The 20,333-nt window shown below is 42.0% G+C and overlaps 1 pseudogene; it reads right to left on the bottom strand.

Moving 5' to 3' along the window:
• Positions 1 to 7,489: 7,489 nt before the first annotated feature.
• LOC105943407 (histone H3-like) lies at positions 7,490 to 20,299 on the bottom strand (annotated as a pseudogene).
• Between the last annotated feature and the right edge of the window lie 34 nt (positions 20,300 to 20,333).

The following is a 20,333-nucleotide window of genomic DNA, read 5'->3' as shown; positions in this document are numbered from 1 at the left end:
AACATTCTGCTGTTTACAAGAAACACACCTGAACAAACAGAGTAAACACAGACTCAAAGTCAAAGGATGGAAAACAATCCTGCAAGCAAACAACTCCCTTAAAAAAGCTGGAGTGGCCATCCTAGTATCCGACAATATAGATTTCAGGTTGAAAAAGATTAGAAGGGACAGCGAAGACCACTTTCTATTCATCAAGGGATATGTACAACAGGAGGAAATCACACTCTTAAACATATACACACCCAATGAACGACCGGCTAAATACTTAAAACAACTCCTTACAGACCTCAAAGAGGACATCACTAACAGCACAATAGTAGTTGGAGACTTCAATATCCCCCTATCACCTCTGGATAGATCAACAAGAACAAAACTCAGCAAGGAAACACTGACTCTGAAAGAAGAAATGGAAGAGAGAGGCCTAATAGACCTATACAGGGCTTTACACCCCCAAAAGAAAGAATACACATTCTTTTCCAGTGCACACGGAACATTTTCCAAAATAGACCATGTACTGGGCCCCAGAACATACCTCAATAGAATCAGAAAAATAGAAATTGTATCAACCATCGTTTCAGACCACGAAGCGCTGAAGATAGAAGCCAACCACACACCGACACGGAGAACCAAATCAAACACCTGGAAACTAAACAACTCAATGTTGAACAATGAGTGGGTCAGAAAGGAAATCAAAGAAGAAATCAAGAAATACTTAGAAACAAATGAAAATGAGGACACGAGTTATCAAAACCTATGGGACGCAGCTAAAGCCGTGTTAAGGGGAAAATTTATAGCTCTCCAAGCATTCCTCAGGAGGGAAGAAAGGGCCCACATAGGGAATTTGACTTCACAGCTCAAGACCTTAGAAAAGGACCAGAAAAAGGAACCCAAACCAGACCGAAGGAAAGAAATAATAAAAATTAGAGCTGAAATTAATGACATCGAAACCAAAAAGACAATCCGAAAGATCAATGAAACAAAGAGCTGGTTCTTCGAGAAAATAAATAAGATTGATAAACCGCTGGCAAGACTCACAAAGAAAGAGAGAGAGAGAACCCTAATAAATCGAATCAGAAATGAAAAGGGGGACATCATAACAGAAAGGAGTGAGATTCAAAAGATCATTAGAGACTACTTCGAAGGTCTATACGCCACAAAACAAGAGAACCTAAAAGAAATTGATGAATTCCTTGACTCCTACAATCTCCCAAGTCTGAACAAAGAAGACTTGGAATACTTGAATAGACCCATTAAAGTTAAGGAAATTGAAACTGTAATAAAAAATCTCCCCAAAAGCAAAAGCCCAGGCCCAGATGGATTCACTGGTGAATTCTTTCAAACATTCCAAGAAGACCTGTGGCCAATTTTCCTCAAGCTTTTCCAGGAAATTGAAAAAACAGGAACTCTCCCAAACAGTTTCTATGAAGCACACATCGCCCTAATACCAAAAGCAAACAAAGACACCACTAAGAAAGAAAATTATAGACCAATATCCCTGATGAACACCGATGCGAAGATCCTCACAAAATACTAGCAAATAGGATCCAACAACTTATCAAGAAGATCATACACCATGACCAAGTGGGATTCATCCCGGGGATGCAGGGATGGTTTAACATCCGGAAATCAATCAACATAATCCATCATATCAACAAAAGTAAAGATAAAAACCATATGATCATATCAATAGATGCAGAGAAAGCATTCGACAAGATTCAACATCCGTTCATGATGAAAACTCTCACCAAAATGGGTTTTGGAGGAACTTTCCTCAAGATAGTCGAAGCCATCTACCACAAGCCTACGGCAAGCATTATTCACAATGGAGAAAAACTAAGGGCCTTTCCTCTAAGATCAGGCACAAGACAAGGATGCCCACTCTCACCACTTCTCTTCAATATAGTACTGGAAGTACTTGCGATAGCTGTTAGACAAGAAAAAGTGATCAAGGGCATCCAGATAGGAAAGGAAGAAATCAAACTCTCACTATTTGCCGATGATATGATACTATATCTAGAGGAGCCCAAAGCCTCTACTAAGAAACTCTTAGAAACAATAGACTTATACAGTAAAGTTGCAGGCTACAAAATCAATACACAAAAATCCATGGCTTTCCTATATACAAACAATGAGGCAGAGGAAAGGGACACGAAAAAAGCAATCCCATTCACAATCGTGCCCCAGAAAATCAAGTACCTCAGAATCAGCTTAACCAAGGATGTAAAAGACCTCTACAAAGAAAACTATAAAACGCTACTCCATGAAATAAAAGAAGACATGAGAAAATGGAAACATATACCTTGCTCATGGATAGGGAGAATCAACATTGTCAAAATGACAATACTCCCCAAAGCATTATACAGATTCAACGCGATCCCTATAAGTATACCCATGACATTCTTCAAAGAAATGGATCAAGCAATCCTAAAATTCATATGTAACAACAAACGCCCACGGATAGCTAAAACAATTCTTGGGAAAAAGATGATGGGAGGCATCACCCTCCCCAACCTCAAACTCTACTACAAAGCAGTAACAATTGAAACAGCATGGTACTGGAACAAAGGCAGAGCTGTAGACCAATGGAACAGGGTGGAATATCCCTACACACAACCCCAAATGTATGATCATCTAATATTTTATAAGGGAGCAAGAGATGTGAAGTGGAACAAGGAAAGTCTCTTCAACAAATGGTGCTGGAACAACTGGACAACCACATGCAAAAAAATGGGCTTAGACCTTGACCTGACACCATGCACATAAGTCAGATCAAAATGGATTAAAGACCTCAACATTCGACCACAAACCATAAGGTACATTGAAGACAAGATAGGCGAAACCCTCCACGATATAGAAGATAAAGGTATCTACAAAGGTGACACAGAACTAAGCAATCTAGTAAAAACAGAGATCAACAAATGGGACTACATTAAACTAAAAAGCTTCTGCACCGCAAGAGATACAGTGACCAGAATCCAAAGACTATCCACAGAATGGGAAAGGATATTTACACAATACCCATCCGATAAGGGGTTGATATCAATGGTATATAAAGCATTGGTTGAACTCTACAAGAAGAAAACATCCAACCCCATCAAAAAAGGGGGCAAAGAAATGAACAGAAACTTTACCAAGGAAGAAATACGAATGGCCAAAAGGCACATGAAAAAGTGCTTTACATCACTAATCATCAGAGAGATGCAGATCAACACAACCACGAGATACCACCTCACACCACAGAGACTAGCACACATCCAAAAGAACAAAAGCAACCGCTGTTGGAGAGGATGTGAGGAGAAAGGGACCCTTCTACACTGCTTGTGGGAATGCCGACTGGTTCAGCCCTTCTGGAAAACAATATGGAAGATTCTCAAAAAATTAGAGGTTGAGCTCCCATTTGACCCAGCAATACCACTGCTGGGAATATATCCCAGAGAGGCAAAAAAGTATAATCAAAACAACGTCTGCACATGTATGTTCATCGCAGCACTATTTACAATAGCCAGAATCTGGAAAAAACCCGAATGCCCTAGAACGGATGACTGGTTTAGGAAACTTTGGTACATCTATTCAATGGAATACTATGAAGCTGTTAGAAAAAAGGAGGTCATGAATTTTGTAGTTAAGTGGATGGGCATGAAAAGTTTCATGCTGAGTGAAATGAGTCAGAAAGAGAGAGACAGACATAGAAAGATTGCACTCATCTATGGTATATAGAATAACAGAGTGGGAGACTAACACCCAAGAATTGTAGAAATAAGTAATAGGAGGTTGACTCCATGGCTTGGAGGCTGGCCTCACATTCTGGGGAAAGGGCAACTCAGAGAAGGGATCACCAACTATAATGTAGTCGAAGGCCATGTGGGGGAAGGGAGTTGCGGGCTGAATGAGGGCTAGAGACTGAGCACAGTGGCCACTCAACACCTTTATTGCAAACCACAACAGCTAATTAGAGAGAGAGAACAGAAGGGAATGCCCTGCCACAGTGGCAGGGCGGGGTGGGGGGAGATGGGATCGGGGAGGGTGGGAGGGATGCTGGGTTTACTGGTGGTGGAGAATGGGCACTGGTGAAGGGATGGGTTCCCGAACTTTGTATGAGGGAAGCATAAGCACAAAAGTGTATAAATTTGTAAATGTGCCCTCATGGTGATTCACGAATTAAAAATAAATAAATTAATTTTAAAAAAAGAAAATTAAATTAACATTCTAAAATTTTAAAAATGTAATATAAAGTTCATGTCCAGTTCAATCAGCTGAATAAATAGCAGTCCTCCTACATTAGAAATGAATAACCAAAATAAAATATGCCGCTGTCTTTATTCCATTGTTTGTGGGGTGTTTCTGGATTGGCACTCGAAACAATGGGATCATAGGAAACTCCTCGAGTGTCAGGAAGCGGCTTTCCTTTCACTCTTTCAGACCCAGGGTACTAGCTCTAGTCCAGACTACTGCGGAGTGACTCGGTCGAGCAGCATCCACGTGCCTGAAACATGCTGGGAATGCAGATTCTCAGCTCCTCGCCACCCCCACTGAGTCAGAAACTCTGTTTTCCAAAGTTTTCTCATACTATTTTCTTGTTGAATAACTGTGAGATAGAACCTTACAGACATCTTATGCCATTCATAACAGGTACTACAAAATAAATTATCTAGTATCTGCCTGTAGGATAGAGTGGAGTGGTGGTGAGAAATTTGGAAATAATGGTGGTGCGAAGGTGCAATGGTGGTGGGATTGGTGCTGAAATGTTGAATATAATCAATTATGGTGAATAATTTTATGAAGAAAAACTTTTTAAAAAATTTTAAGTGGGATATTCACTGAGAATTTCTAAAGTATTCATGAGATATTTATAAATGCATTATTTATGAGATAAAAAACTCAGCACTAACTGATAATTCTCCATGAATTCAAGTTATTTTGATTTTCCTTATCAATGTTTTAACAGAGCCTTTAAAAGAGATTCCTACTCTTTTTTAAAATTTTTCCTGGAAAGTCTGGAAATAATAGTTGTTCAAAAAGAGTTTAGAAAAGAATAAAGAGAGATAAAATATCATATATCACGAATTACCATAAATCAACAATAATGTGAACAATATTTACATGCATACAAATAAAATAGAGATTAATGGACTTTGAGTCCAAAAATATTGTATGAAAATCATCATTAATTTTCACAAATAACTCAACTAATACAGCTGAGGAATGGTAGTTCTTTCAACATTGTTAAGATAGCACATCTGTATGGAGATCCTGTGTGGTGCTGGGGCTTGAATCCAGGTCAGTCACGTGCAAGACAAGTGCATTCCCCACTGCATCCTGACTCCAGCCCACAGCCCTTGAATTTTTAACCTTAGAGCCTCATGATGTGCTTTAAATAGATCAAAGGTGATTGCAGATGATACTGGTTGAGGAAAGATCATACAGAGGATGGCTGGTATTTCATCCAAAATGCACAACGTGCAAATGTGAAGAGAATACTATGATAAAAGATTTAGTTTGGGAATCACAGAATCAATCACTGGCCACACCAGCGCGAAGGCAAAGAGAGGAGCTGGAAGAGGCTCGCCCAAAGCCCACGGGGGGATCCTGGCCCTAAACAGAGCTTGACTTGAGTCCTCCAGTCTCCAACATAGTTGAAGAGAATAATTCTGTTGTTTAAGTCATTCCATTTGTTAAGCATTTGGCATTTCTAGGAAACAGTGTGGATAATAGAAATAGAATGGGTAGTATGAATCTATAGTCATCAATAATAGGGAAGAAATCAGGACATGGCAGTATGAATGAACCCTCAAAGAAATCTGAGGAATGGTATCTCCCATGAAGACCACGTCTGATCCCTTTCATTCCTGTGTAGCCGAGAGCAGGCTACTGCAGTGAAATAAGCTGATCCTGGGGTGCTGGACAGTCGGGAGGAAAGGGGCGATTGCCTACAGAAAGTGAAGGAACTAACTGCTGATTTATGATGAAGCTGGTGGATGTACTACTGTGCAAAAATTAATCAAACTCTCTACTTAAATAGATGAATTTTGGTATGTATCAATTATAAATTCAATAGTAAAATGTCACCATCATTGAGGCATCAGCAGAGAGCCAACTCTGTTGTGGAGGGTCATGAAATTGGTTCCCAGGTCTTCACACATTCCTGTGGTCATCAGCTTTATCCAAGGAATATGTATCTGCTCCATTCAGTAATGGACTCCTCTCTGTGCCTCTTAAATTATAAAATAAAAGTCATTTGCAGATAGTTTTCAACAATATCCTCCTTAAAGTGCATCTGCTTCACAACCCCAGACTTTCTTCAATATTTCCACTACTTTGTCATGCATTTAGAAATATAGTTATTGTCTAGAGAGGTTCTATGACAGAGAGCAGAGAGCGGTTCCCACACCATCTCTGACCCACCTCGGAAGGTCTATGACCACGTATCAACCCATTTCCTGAAACCTTTTCAAAGAACAAAAATACAGATCTGTAATTCTCCAAGCTCAAAGAAGCTTCTTCTGTCTCTGCAACAACCACTTCCTGCAGCAGCTCCTTCTCATTTTAGCTAACCTGTGACATGCAGTGTGGTCACTTCTAGAACAGAAAGCTGAAGTCCATTACTTCTCTCTACATGAATGGTGCTTGTGATGGACCAAACTGAGCTCCTCGAAAAAGCAGCAGCAGGAAAACACTGGTCAAGTTCTCACAGAAATTCCTCATTTCATTCCCTGTGCCCTCTGCAGCATCTAAATCCCAGATGCGGCCTGACATGGTTTGAGGCTCGAGGAAACCACCCCACTGGGCTGGGCACACAGACGAGTCACTGTGAGGCCTCCTTATTGTCTCATAGTTACCTAGAGATCCCCTGGTTTACCTGGTTTGTTTGTTCTGTGGATGAGACATGAGAGTTTTCTGATGATAAGGGTCATTCTCCTTATGCTAGCTTGGTCCTCATTTCAGAAGTCCTTTGCTTCTTGCCTTTTTAATAACCGGTGAATCACACCTGGAGAGGACTGACCGCCATACGTGGTACTAGGGAATGAATCCTGATTGGTCCTTGCAAGGCAGATGTCCTGCCCACTGTACTATTTCTCCAGCCTCTAATTTTCCTGTTTCTAAAAAGAAGCTAGTCCCCATTCTATTCACCCACATAAGATGTATTAACACGTCCTCCATGGCAGACATGAATGCTTCTTCAAATCTTCTTTTCTTTTAAATCTTAGTCTTAATGGATTAAAGAACCTGGGTGACAGGGGACTGACAGGACCGAAAATTCATTTTAATGCCAATACCCTGAACTCGGCTGATTGAATCAGAAAAATTAGCCTAATGCCCTGCTGCCTACAAGATACCAACATGAATCATCAAAATAAATGCAAATTCAAATAAAAAGACTGGAATTTTATCATACAGGTAAATATCAGTCACCGTCATCCCGTTAATCATTGATTACTCAAGCGGGTGCCAGTAGTGTCTCCATTTGTCCCAGCCCTGATATTTTAGTATCCTAAACTTGATGCTTTCTCTCTCCGTGGATGCGGCACACCAGCTGGATATCCTTGGGCATAACGGTGAGGCGCTTGGCGGGTAATGCACAGGGGTTGGTGTCCTCAAAGAACCCCACCAGGTCGACCTTGATCGCCTCCTGCAGCGCCATGATGGCAGAGCTCTGGGAGCGCAGGTCAGTCTTGAAGTCCTACATGATCTCGTGCACCAGTCGCTGGATGGCAGCGGGCGGAACTCACGCAGCGCCACGATGCCGGGTGGGTAACAGTGCGGCTTCTTCACACCACCCATTGGCTGGTGCGCTCTTGCTAGCTGCCTTGGTGGCCAGCTGCTTGTGGGGCGCCTTCCCACCTGTTGACTTGGCGCCGTCTGCTTAGTATAAGCCCTCTCGTTCTTCCCAACTCAGCTAGAGATTCCTTCAGAGTTAGGGAAATGAGACCCATTTTAGCTATTTTGTTGGCATTTAGTACGTCACGGGTGGCTTGCCGGGCTCTGCCTTGTGGGCTGGATATCCTCGGTAGCTTCCTGGGCTCTTCGGGGAGAAGATGAAGGCTTTTGGGGGGATCTCCAGTCGTCACTGCAGGTGTTCCCAGTCTACCTGGTAGACAGGTAAATATAGACTTTTCAAAACTGGGATAGTCATATTTATATCAGTGAGCTACGTTTCAAACTTTAAAAGCTTATAAAAGATAATGATCATCAATATATAATAATAAAGGGATGTACACATCAAGAAGACTTAATGCTCATCAGTAATGCACACCAAGATATAAAGAAACTACAATAAGGCCTAAGGGAAAATATAGACAGTACTAGACTCTTGTATCACTTGTCCTCCCATTGATCTTTGGTTTGCTCAAGCGGGCACCAGTAACGTCTCCATTTGTCCCTGTCGCGTGCTAGTGTATCCCAATGATATTGACTTGCTCCAGGAACAGGAAGCGCCTCAAATCATTCATTCAGGGTTTTGACGAAGAAATCTGACCATCTCGTCAGTGGGCAGCCACGTGGTCTTTTGACATCCCGTGGAATCCAGTCGGTAATAGCTCTAGTCCAGCGGTCATCTCTGAATCACATTACATGTCCGGCCCATCTTATTTTTCATGCCTTGGCAAATGAGACAGTGTCCCTGATTCTTGACCGTCGACGGAGGGCGGAACTCTGGATTCCTTCTCTCACTTAAGTGAGACGTGATACTCCTAGCATAGCTCTTTCAATTCCTCTTTGGGATACCCGAATAGCGTTCTCATCCTGTTTGCATAGGGCCCAAGTCTCGAGGCATACGTTAGTGTAGGAAGAATGGTGATATTGAAAAGATGTGCCCAGAGTCTGAGGTTCTTTGTCCTCTTACCACTTCTTCGACGCTTGTGAAGGCGTTCCACGCTGCTCTATTTCTCCTGTGCAGCTCTGGTGCCAAGTAGTTCTTCATGCTGAGTTGTAGACCCAGGTACACATAGCTGCTGCATTTGGAGATGTTGGTTCCATTGAGAGCAAATAGAATGTCAGGGACTAGTTCATTTTTCATGAGCACTGTCTTGTTGAGATTCAGCTGCAGACCAACCTTTCCACACTCACAGTCAACGTTGGCCAGCATTTGTGCCACTTGGCTAATGTTTGGCTTGATGAGAATGATGTCATCAGTGAAGCAGAGGTGGTTTAGTTGCCGACCATCTAATTTCACTCCCATTCCTTCCCATTCTAGTTATCGCAGGACATTCTCGAGGGTAGCACTGAAGAGTTTCGGTGATATGGTATCACCCTGCCGAATCCCTCTCTTTATGTCAATGATCACTTCCCTATAGAATGATGAGATCTTGGTGGTTAATCCATAATACAGCTCACAGAGGATTTTGATGTATTGAGTTTGAAGAACCTGTTTGGCTAGGGCTTCAATGACCACCTCTGTAGGATAACATGGGGTTTGTCCTTTTAGCGTTGCCTTAGGGAATATAGTTTACCTTAAAGCAATGTCCTTTCCGTATGGACACAGGAAGACAGTTAATAATTATGTTTGCAACTTGGGAGTTGATTGACTCCAATAATATTTACTCCTGGGAATCTGCTTTCTTAACTCAGTTGCCCTCAGTTCCTAGCACCCCAAAAGCAGGATCCCGATGAGGGACAGGACGGATCCAGGGCAAGCGGTGAGTTATGTGCTACCCTGGCATCGAGATAGGCCAGGCCAAAGTGCCACAATACTCAACTATAAGTTGAGGGCATGATCATGGACAATGCTGTCATGATCCATAAGTAACGACGAGATTAGGATCCTGCTGGGGTTAGAAGACTAACCTGGCCTAAGGACTGTGGTCTGGATTATATAGTGAATGTCCTCAGGAAAAAGCAAACTTTATATCTCTTACTGCGCTCATACAGAATGACATTGCTAGAAATATTAGAAGTAGATTTACTATAACTATTTAAGTAGATTACTAGCTCACACCCTGATACACCCTTGTTTGGAACGACACCCTTGAGTGGATCTCCTTAGATGAGATTTCCTTAGATGAGATTTTGTTAATCTCCTCAAGAAATGGTCTTACCCTTCTTTGTTGATTTGTTGATGTTAAACCCACCTTTGTGCCACTGCCCTATGTGATTTGCTATATAAACTAAGACTGTGGGGCACTGAGAGGAGATAGAAGAGACGGGGAGAGAAAGAAGACAAGGGGGACAGAGCTAGAAGAGACAGAAGAAGGAGGCAGAAGAAGGAGACAGACGCAGAGAGACAGGCGCAGAGAGACAGGCACAGAGAGACAGGCATAGAGGAAGATCCAGAGAGAGATCGAGAACCAGGAGAGAAGCAGAGAGAGAACGAAATAAACTGATCAAGCAACCAGAATGGCCTTCTTCCTTCCTTCGCCTCCCTCATCATCACCATCAACCTCCCCCGGGGTGGGGAAGCAGCATGAGACTACCGAATGCGGGCAGCGGGAGAGATAGAGCCCCGCTGGCCTTCTCTTTTTTGTGTTTTTACACACACCTCAGTCTCAACAGAATCGAAGGCGTTCTTTAAGTGGATGAACATTAGACAGAGCAGCATCTTGAACTCTTGTGAAACATCAGTGAGTTTGGTCACTGTATGGATATGGTCGATTGTGCTCAATCCTTTTCAGAAATGGGCTTGCTCGCATGGTTGTCCTTCATCTAGTGTTCTGCCTATTCTATTCATGATGAATTGAGTGAGCAACTTGTAAACGACAGAGAGCAGGCAGATTGGGCCGTATTTGCTAATGTCATGGATGTCTCCCTTCTTGTATAACAGAATGGTCCTACTGGCTTTCCACTGGGACGAAACCTTGCATTCAGACAGGTAGCGTGTGAAGAGCCAAGCCAGTGTATTGATGAGTACTGGCAGCAGGTTCTTCAGGTGTTCGGGTCTGACCTTGTCTGGACCGGGTGCTATACGCATCTTTACCAGTGAGATGGGTGTCGGATTTCAGAAGGGAGGATGTTGGGAATGACATATCCATCCTGCAGAATTTGGTATGTTGGCAGGTGGGCATGGCTGTCAAAGAGATCCGAGTAGAAGTCGTGAATAATCCTCTCCATTGCCTTTGTGGAGGATGTGATAGATCCATCAGGATGTCGGAGGGCAGTCATCTTGGTCTTGAAGTTGGTGAAGGACAGGTGAGCGTGTTGCAAATACTTTTTCCGGATTCTGCTGCATCGGCAAACACTATTGCTCTTCTCTCTTTGAGGTTTTTCTTTCTTGCTTCTCTGAACAGTTTTGCGAGTTTGAATGTTAACTTGTGGTTGCCTGAGGTTAGCGCCAAACCACGTTGACGAATGAGCTCAAAAGTTCCCAAAGACAGGCGTCTGCTTGTGGCTTTCTCACTCTCAGCATTCTTTGCGCAGTCATAGAGGTGCTGAACCAGTTGATCGTATTCCTTGTCAATGTTGTCAACAGCGATATTGGTCAGGCAAAACCTTCGATTGAATATGATGTGGTCAATTTCATTGTGGAACTGTCCACCTGGAGACTCCCAGGTCCAGCGTTTTGATTCGGCCTCCTGGAACTGAGTTACCATGGATGGTCTTAGTCGTTATGATGAACTCAGACATTCTAGGCCATGGGTCCCAATGTGGAGTTCCAATCTAAGTCATGGTTCCAATGTGGAGTTCTTCAAGCGACCTTCTCGGTCCTATCTTGGCATTAAAATCACCAACAATGATCTTCTAGAAGGTGTGGTCTTCTTTATAGAACTTCTCCATTTCCATGTAGAACTTCTCAATTTCTTCTTCATTGTAGTTGGATGTTGGTGCGTGGATGACGAAGATAGAAACTGCCTTCAGTGAGCCACATCTATTCAAGCTTAATGGTCGATTCAGGTTGTTACTAGACTCACCTTGGGAAAAAGGAGAAAAGCATCAGTTGAATCAGCGGAAGGTGAGAAATTATGTCAGAACCAGAAATCCAAATGATCATATAAGGTTATTAGGAGCAACCTTGTCATTAAATTGAAAAATATGTAAGAAATAGAAAATTTCTAGAGTCTAACAATCTCCTGAGACTGAGGCAGTAGGAAGTAGAAAACTTGTATAGACCTATTACTCTCAAGGAAAGAGTAACCAAAAATCTCCCCAAGGACAAAAGCTCAGGAACAGGTTGGTTCGCTAATGAGTTCTTCCAAAACTTTGAGGAGGATCTTACTACATTTCTCACACTCTTCTAGAAAGTGGAAGAAATAGGAATCCTCTCAAACAATTTCTAGGAGGCTGATATTACCTTGATACCAAAATATGACTAAAAGGAAATGTTCAGCCAGTTCCTATGATGAACATAAGTGCAAAGATCCTCAGTCCAATCATGGTAATTCATGCACAACAATGCATTAAATGCATCATATACTACTATCAAATGCAATTTATATCAGAGATACAATACAAGGATGATTTTTTATTCACAAACTTAAGAATATAAGTTTGGAATCGGGAGTCCGACCTCCATCAACGATCAAGAATCAGGGATGCTGTCTGATTTGCCAAGGCATCAAAAATCAGCTGTGCCCGACATGTAATGCGATTTAGAGATGACCGCTGGACTAGAGCTGTTATTAACTGGATTCCACTGGACTTCAAAAGACTGCATGGCCGCCCACCAACAAGATGGTCAGACTTCTCCGTCAAAACCCTAAATGAACGGTTTGAGGCTCTTCCTATTCCTGGAGTGAGCAGATACCATTGGGCTACACTAGCACAAAGCAGGGACAATGGAGACATTACTGACACCCACTCGAGCAAACTGAAGATCAACAGGGTGGCAAGTGACAAGTGACAAGAATAAAATACGTCAAATTTAAAAGAGAAAAGAAAAAATCAGATTATCAACTCTATAGTCGCAAAAAAAATTGACCAAATTCAGTGCCCCTTCATGATAAAAATCCTAAGCAAAATGGGGAATAAAGTACCTTGTCTAACTATTTTAAGGTGAGATATACATTGTTGTATATATCAATCCCACAGACAACATCCTTTTTATTTTTTGGGGGGGTTCCACACCTGGCTGTGCTCAGGGCTTTCTCCTGACTCTGTGCTTGTGGATCACTCCTGTTGGCACTTGAGGTACCATATAGAGTGCCAGGGATTGAACCCAGGTCAGTCACACATAAGTATCCATCTGCTGTGATATCTCTACAGGCCCTATCCTTTTTTAAAAAAATTAGTGAATCACCATGAGGTACAGTTATAGACTTAGAAACTTTCGTGCTTACATTTCATTCATACAATGGTCAAGTATCCATCCCTCCACCTGTACCCATTTTCCACCACCAATGTTCCCAGTATCCCTTGCATAGCCCTTATATATGGATTGAAAGAGTCAACATTGTTAAAAATGACCACAAAGTCACTTACAGGTACAATGCGAACTCTACTGAAATTTCCTGAGACGGTGGAGTACAGCCATGGGCATGGTGGCAATTTTTGATTGTGGGAGCAAATGGCCTCCAGGGGCTCTGCTTGGGCAGGCCCCAGACTGACCTGCCCACCTCTGATTTACTCCTGTCTGTTCAGCCTTGTGGGGGTCTGAAATTAACTGCAACTTTTGACATCTTTTGAAATTTATCTATACATCTTTTGAAGTAATTCCTGAGTGCAGATCCAGGAGAAACCCCTGTGCATTGCCGGGTGTGACCCAAAAATAAAAAAAGAATCATGTTTTCCAATAAAAAATAACCTTGAACATCCTGTCATACTAGAAAAAAAGAATATTTTAATTAGCATCTTATCAAAAGGACTCAATGAGCAATTTGAAGAGTATTTGACCTACCAAAGATAGAGCAATCTGAGCATCTATAATTAAAATAGATGCAAAGATAACACATATTCTAATAATGGTTCCAACACTGTGGAATATAAAGTAGCAGAATGGGAGACTAACACCCAAGAGTAGTAGAGATAAGAACCAGAAGGTCTGCCCCACAGCTTGGAAACTGGCCTCACATGCTGGGGGCAAAGGTAGCTGAGGTAGGGAAGGGAACACTTAGTAGAGAATGTTGGGAGGACCCACCTCGGGTTGAAAGCTGCGTGCCGAAAGTAGACTATAGACCAAACATGATGGTCACTCAATACCTCTATTGCAAACCACAACATCCAACAGGAGAGAGAACAAAAGGGAATGCCCTGCTTCAGAGGCAGAATGAGGTGGTGGGTGTTGGGGTTGGGGTGGTGGGAGGGATACTGGGAACTTTAGTGGAGGAGAATGGGCACTGGTGGAGGAATGTAAACGAAATGCAAACATGAAAGTTCATAAATTTGTAAAAAGCAAACAAACAAACAAAACCCAACAATATTGTCTTAAAAGGAGTTAATTACTCTCTTTATAGTATGCTAGGAATTACATCACCGTTTCGAATATTGATGAAGAATCGGTTATATCTCTTGTCTTTCTTGCATAAATATAATGTAGAAACAAATAAAAGTCTTGATAATGAGTTATAATTATTCTTTGTAATGAAGAAGGAATATAAAACTTAGATGACCACAAGTTGTGATTTTAATGAAACAATGAAGTTTCCCTAAGCAATCTTCAATGTTACTAATTTGACAAAAGCAATTTTTGTGCCTTTGATGTTAGTTTATAACTGCACCAATAAACTTTCTCTAACAGAAAATAGTCAAATTGTATTGTCTGCCTAAAAATAAGTTCACACAGAGCATGGTAATCTAAGAGCATGACTGATGATATATTAAAAATGTAATGAACAAAAGTCCTACTCTCCCACTATCCATTTTTGTGGGACTAAAGACTTCCCAGTGGTTAACTAAGAAATCTCACAAAAAGAAACAACAAAGGTGGAAACTGTGGAGTAAGTTTAACTGAAGAGATGTCAGAATTATAACCATAGCCTGAACGAATGTGATTTGTCTTTGAAAAGAATATGGGATATAATCAGTAAAATCTAAGTACCTGGGTAAAAAACTTTTTTTCTTTTGGGGTCACACCCGGCAATGCACAGGGGTTACCCCTGGCTCTGAACTCAGGAATTACTCCTGGCAGTGGTCGGGGGACCCTGGGAATAGCCAGATCAGCTGCGCGCAAAACAAAGGCTCAACCTGGTGTGTTAATGCTCCAGCCACGAGTAATAACCTTTTAAAGAATTATTGCACTTAGCCTGCACAAGTGCAGGAAGTCAGGATTTCTACGACTCTCAGTCAGGAATGAAATGAACTCCCTGACATCAAACTATAGACCAAGAGGCAGCAGGCGGTGATGAATTACACTGAACTGAATGAAGTGTATATGTGTGAGATAATCCCCTTTCCTCCTACACTATCTCTCATCCAGAACTTTGTAAACAATATAAATATATTTTTGACAAATATCAATTTCTTTTTCCTTCTTGGGTCACACCCGGTGTTGTACAGGGGTTACTCCTGGCTCTGCACTCAGGAATTACTCCTGGTAGTGCTCAGGGGACCATATGGGATGCTGGAAATAGAACCCGGGTCAACTGCGTGCAAGGCAAACGCCCTACTCGCTGTGCTATCGCTCCAGCCCCTATCAATTCTTTTAAATGTTTTCTGATTTTACTCAGTATTCAACACACATGCTTCTAGTTTCCTTATGTTGCATCATTATATTGATATCAATAAAAAGCTATCTTATGATTTATGAAAATGTAATAGAAAACAAATTTTTCAACAAATCTCGACTGTGATGTTAGAGAGTTACTTCCATTTCCTCAGGTATAACTAGAGTGAGCAGCTCTGCAGAGCAGTAGCTGATGTCTCTGTGAAACTAACATATACAAAAGCCTTTCATTCACTCCTCCGCATTGTTCCTGAACTTTGTGCTGGACTGCTGACCATTGCACAGGACTGCCACCTCTTCCTTCCTTTTCCCTCAGGCCTTCAGGGACAAAAAGTAATGAGGGGGGATTCACAAGTGTATTTTCTTTAGGAAAGTTAATCATTCAACAAAGCACCTCAAACCCTCAACCCATATGCTGCATTCTCAGAGACTAAGCTCTTCTCTGCTTAATATTGGGGGAATGAGGCTCCCAGAATTCTGATTTCCTCTGCCACTGATGACCTAGTCACCTATGTAGTGTCAACAAGCTCTCTGTGATTCTGACACATTTTTTCATTGAATCATTGTGAAATACAATTACAAAACTTTCATGTTTTAATTTCATACAATGATGGAACACCCATCCCTCCACCAGTGCACATTCCCCACCACCAATATCCTGGGTATACCCCCCTTTCCCACCCTCCCCCTGCCTCTAGAGCAGACAATATTCCCCATACTCTCTCTCTACTTTGGGGCATTATAGCTTGCAACACAGACACTGAGAGGTCATCATGTTTGGTCCATTATCTACTTTCGGCATGCATCTCCCATCCCAACTGGCTCCTCCAGCCATCATTTTCTTAGTGATCCCTTCTCTATTCCATCTCCCTTCTCCCCTCCACTCATGAAGCAGTCTTCCAGCTATGAGGCAATTCACCTGGCCCTTGTATCTACCATCCTTGGGTGTCAGCCTCATGTGATGCTATCCTACACGCCACAAATGAGTGCAGTCCCTCTATGTCTGTCCCTCTTTTTCTGACTTATTTCGCTTAGCATGATACTCTCCATGTTTATCTATTTATAAGCAAATTTCATGACTTCATCTCTCCTAACAGCTGCATAGTATTCCATTGTGTAGATGTACCAAAGTTTCTTTAACCAGTCATCTGTTTTAGGGCACTCGGGTTGCTTCCATATTTTGGCTATTGTGAACAATGCTGCAATGAATATATAGGTACAGATGTCATTTCTACTGTGTTTTTTTTGCATCCTCGGGATATATTCCCAGAAGTGGTATTGCGAGGTCATATGGAAGCTAAATTTCAAGTTTTTGAAGGACTGCTCATATTGTTTTCCAGAAAGGCTGGACCAGTTGGCATTCCCACCAACAGTGAAGGAGAGTCCCTTTTTCCCCACATCCACGCCAGCACCGATTTCTTTTGTTCTTTTGAATGTGTGCCAATCTCTGTGGTGTGAGATGATATCTCATTGTTGTTTTGATTTGCATCTCCCTGATGACTAGGGATGTGGAGCATTTCTGAGAGAAGAAAGGGAAGAAAGGGATCTAGTAGATAGATACAGGACAATTCATCCTCAAAAAGCTGAATATACATTCTTCTCAAGTGTGCATGGAACATTCTTCAAGATAGAGTACATGCTGAGCCACAAAATATACCTCCATAAAATTAAGAAGATAGAGATTGTATCAACGATCTTCTCAGACCACAATGAGATGAAATTAGAAATAAATCATACACATAAACAGAAAATGAAATCAAACACCTGGAAATTAAATAATGCACTATTGGACAATGAGTGGCTTAGAAAGGAAATCAAAAGGTTCCTGGAAACGAATGACAATAAGGACACAAGTTACCAAAACCTGTGGGGCACAGCAAAAGCTGTGTTAAGAGGAAAATTCATAGCTCTACAAGCATTCCTCAGAAAGGAAGAGCGAGCCCACATAAGTAACCTAACCTCACAGCTTAAGAGCTTGGGGAATGACCAAAAAAAGGAGCCCGTCCAAACAGGAGGTAGGAAATAATAAAACTCAGAGCAGAAATTAATGAGATGGAAACCCAAAAGACAGTCTGAAAGATAAATGAAACCAAGTGCTGGTTCTTTGAGAAAATAAACAAGATCAATAAACCTCTAGCAAGACTCATTCCTTCCTTCGCCTACCCATCGCTGTCAGCCTCCCCAGGGTTGTGGAAGCGGAGACCATCAAACGCAAGTGGAAGGAGAGTTAGAACATCGCTGTCCTTTAGAAAATACACAACATATGAGCAGCCTTTAGCAACCATTAATATCTCATGGACATGATCTCTCTTATTCATATGTGAATGGAAGAATTTTATTTCTTTAAAGATAGACTCTTGAAGGTAGATAACCATAAAATTATAAAGGGAATTAGTATAAATGTTAATCTTTTCTCCCTCACAGAGAATCAAGACTTTAGTGAGTGTAATTAACTGTGCCTCCTGAACTGATATCCCAGGTGGCTAAGCATGACTCCAGGGTGGGTCTTTTGTAAAGTTACACTGAATATATGTTGTAAAAACTTTATCTCTGAAAAGTGCCTTTTTAATGAAGATACAATTTTGTATTTATCTATAACCACTTCTCTATGCTCTCTTCCCCAAACAGTTAATCAGCTTTTCTCCCTAATCAGACTGATAATTTGTAAGGTCAGATCTTTCTAAGAGACTGACCTTATATTGTAAGCTAATATTGCCTTTCTCCTCTCCTTATATCTTTTGAATAGTTTACTTTACAGCAATGCTCTTTTTGTATAGACACAAGAAGACAATATTATGCTTTTGAAATTTGGGATTTAATTGGCTTCAAATATTATTCATTGCTGGGCATCTGTTTTCTCGACTTAAGCGTCAGTTGCCCTCAAATCCTAGCATCCCCAAAGCAGTGTCCTGATGAGGGATGGGATGGACCCAGGGCAAGCGGTGAGTTATGTACTACCCTGGCATCGAGATGGGCCTGACCAAAGTGCCTAATTCTTAACTATAAGTTAAGAGCTTGATCATGGACAAATACTGTCATGATCCAAATGTAACGATAAGACTAGGACCCTGCTAGGGATAGGAAAGACTAATCTGGCCTGATCACAGACTAATCTGGCCTGATCACTGCAGTCTGAGATCAAGATGGCCCCAGGAGAGAAATTCTATAAGCTTAATGCATCTCTTATTGTGCCCATACAAAATGATTAACATTATGAATGCTTATATGTTAGTTGGACAAGGAGAGGAGAAACACACCCATGGAATTCACCCTTGGATGGGTCATTCTGCTGAAGGAGAATCTGCCCTAGAAACAGCATCCCCTGGGGGAAAGAACTTTAACCCTGTTGATGGTGACCACACCTATGTGTAAGCCCCAACCCCCTCTTGCTGGGGGAATTTAACTAGGCTGTAAGAGTAAGCTGGGGGAGAGATCCAGAGCCGGGAGAGAAGCAGAGAGTCAGGAGTGAATGAAATAAACGACAACTTATCAATCACCCGGCTTGGCCCTCGTTTCCTCCTCCATCTGCCCCATGGCCCGGGTGGCTCCAGCTAGGGGAATGGCCTGGGACCATCCCCCTTGAACCTGGGGGCGGCCGACGGGGAGAGCTGCTGGGGTTCTCCCTCGGTCGCCCCCTGGCAGATGTTTTTTACAGAGAGGTACCTGGCAGTTACCAGCAAACAGCTCAGGGAGAGTTACATGAGAGGGACCTCAACAAGTATGGAGGTCCAGTAGCCCAGCCCCAGAATTGGTGGAGGGATGAAGCAGATACACAGACACATGATAGTCAGGTGATATTAATGGAAAAATATAAGTCCACACACAGCCTTATGAATCTTGCCTTATGAAATTGGCAAATACTGTAAAATGGAGCTTTGTATTTGTATTTCTTGGTCTCTTCCTACTTCTATTATTTCTTATACCCCAGAAAATAGCTTTGTTGTTGCTTTGAATGTTGAATTTTCCACAGTTTCACATATAAACAATAGGTTATATGTTTAAACAATGGAATGTCAAGAAACAAAAGTTCTTTATTACCAGGAAAACAAACAAACTCAATTGTGTAACATCTGCCTGTGAGCAGGGTTGAGTGGTGGTAGGAAGGTGTAATGGTGGTGACATTCGTATTGAAATATTGAATGTAATCAATTATTGGGAAAAACTTTATGAAAACACAAGCACAACACAAAAATACAGTTTATACACAAAGAATGCACACACAAACACACCACATTCACACTGGGACTTACATCCTCTCTGGGCATGTTTCCTCTCTCTGGGGTCTTGTTCTTTTGTGGATTTGTTGGTCCTCCCTTTGGCAGTGAACACACTGCAGCAGAAGGTGGGGGTTGCTAGACACAACATACCTAACAGCTGTCAGATTCCAAATTCAACTGAGAATAGGGAGTGTGTGCTTTGATCACGTTTGGTTACTGATAGACTCTTGGGTGGTTAAAGTGTGTCTGGAAGCATTGGTGGGGGGAAGATGAAGAATCAGAAATAGAGCAAGCTCTACAATGTCAATGGATGATATTCCAACCTCTCGTGTTGCAAGTTATACCTGTAAAACATCTCTTTTATAAGGTGCTTCCCAGGGGTCCAGGAGACAGGTTTAGGGGTGCTGAGGTTTAGGGGTGCTGAGGACTTGGATCTTAACTCTCCACAGGAGCTTCTGGGGACTCTCTTTGGCTCTTTAACCTCCTCCTCAGACTCTCCCATGCCTCTTTTGGGCCTGTCACTGTCCTGGTGGAACCTTTCCTCAGAGACAGGAACCATCGTTCCAGGAGGTGCAGGCTGGAGCAGAGAACAG

This window comes from Sorex araneus, chromosome 1, assembly GCF_027595985.1.
Source record: "Sorex araneus isolate mSorAra2 chromosome 1, mSorAra2.pri, whole genome shotgun sequence".
Taxonomy (NCBI): Eukaryota; Metazoa; Chordata; class Mammalia; order Eulipotyphla; family Soricidae; genus Sorex; species Sorex araneus.
Note: the sequence above shows the minus strand (reverse complement) of the source record. Positions and strands in the feature narration are given on the sequence as shown.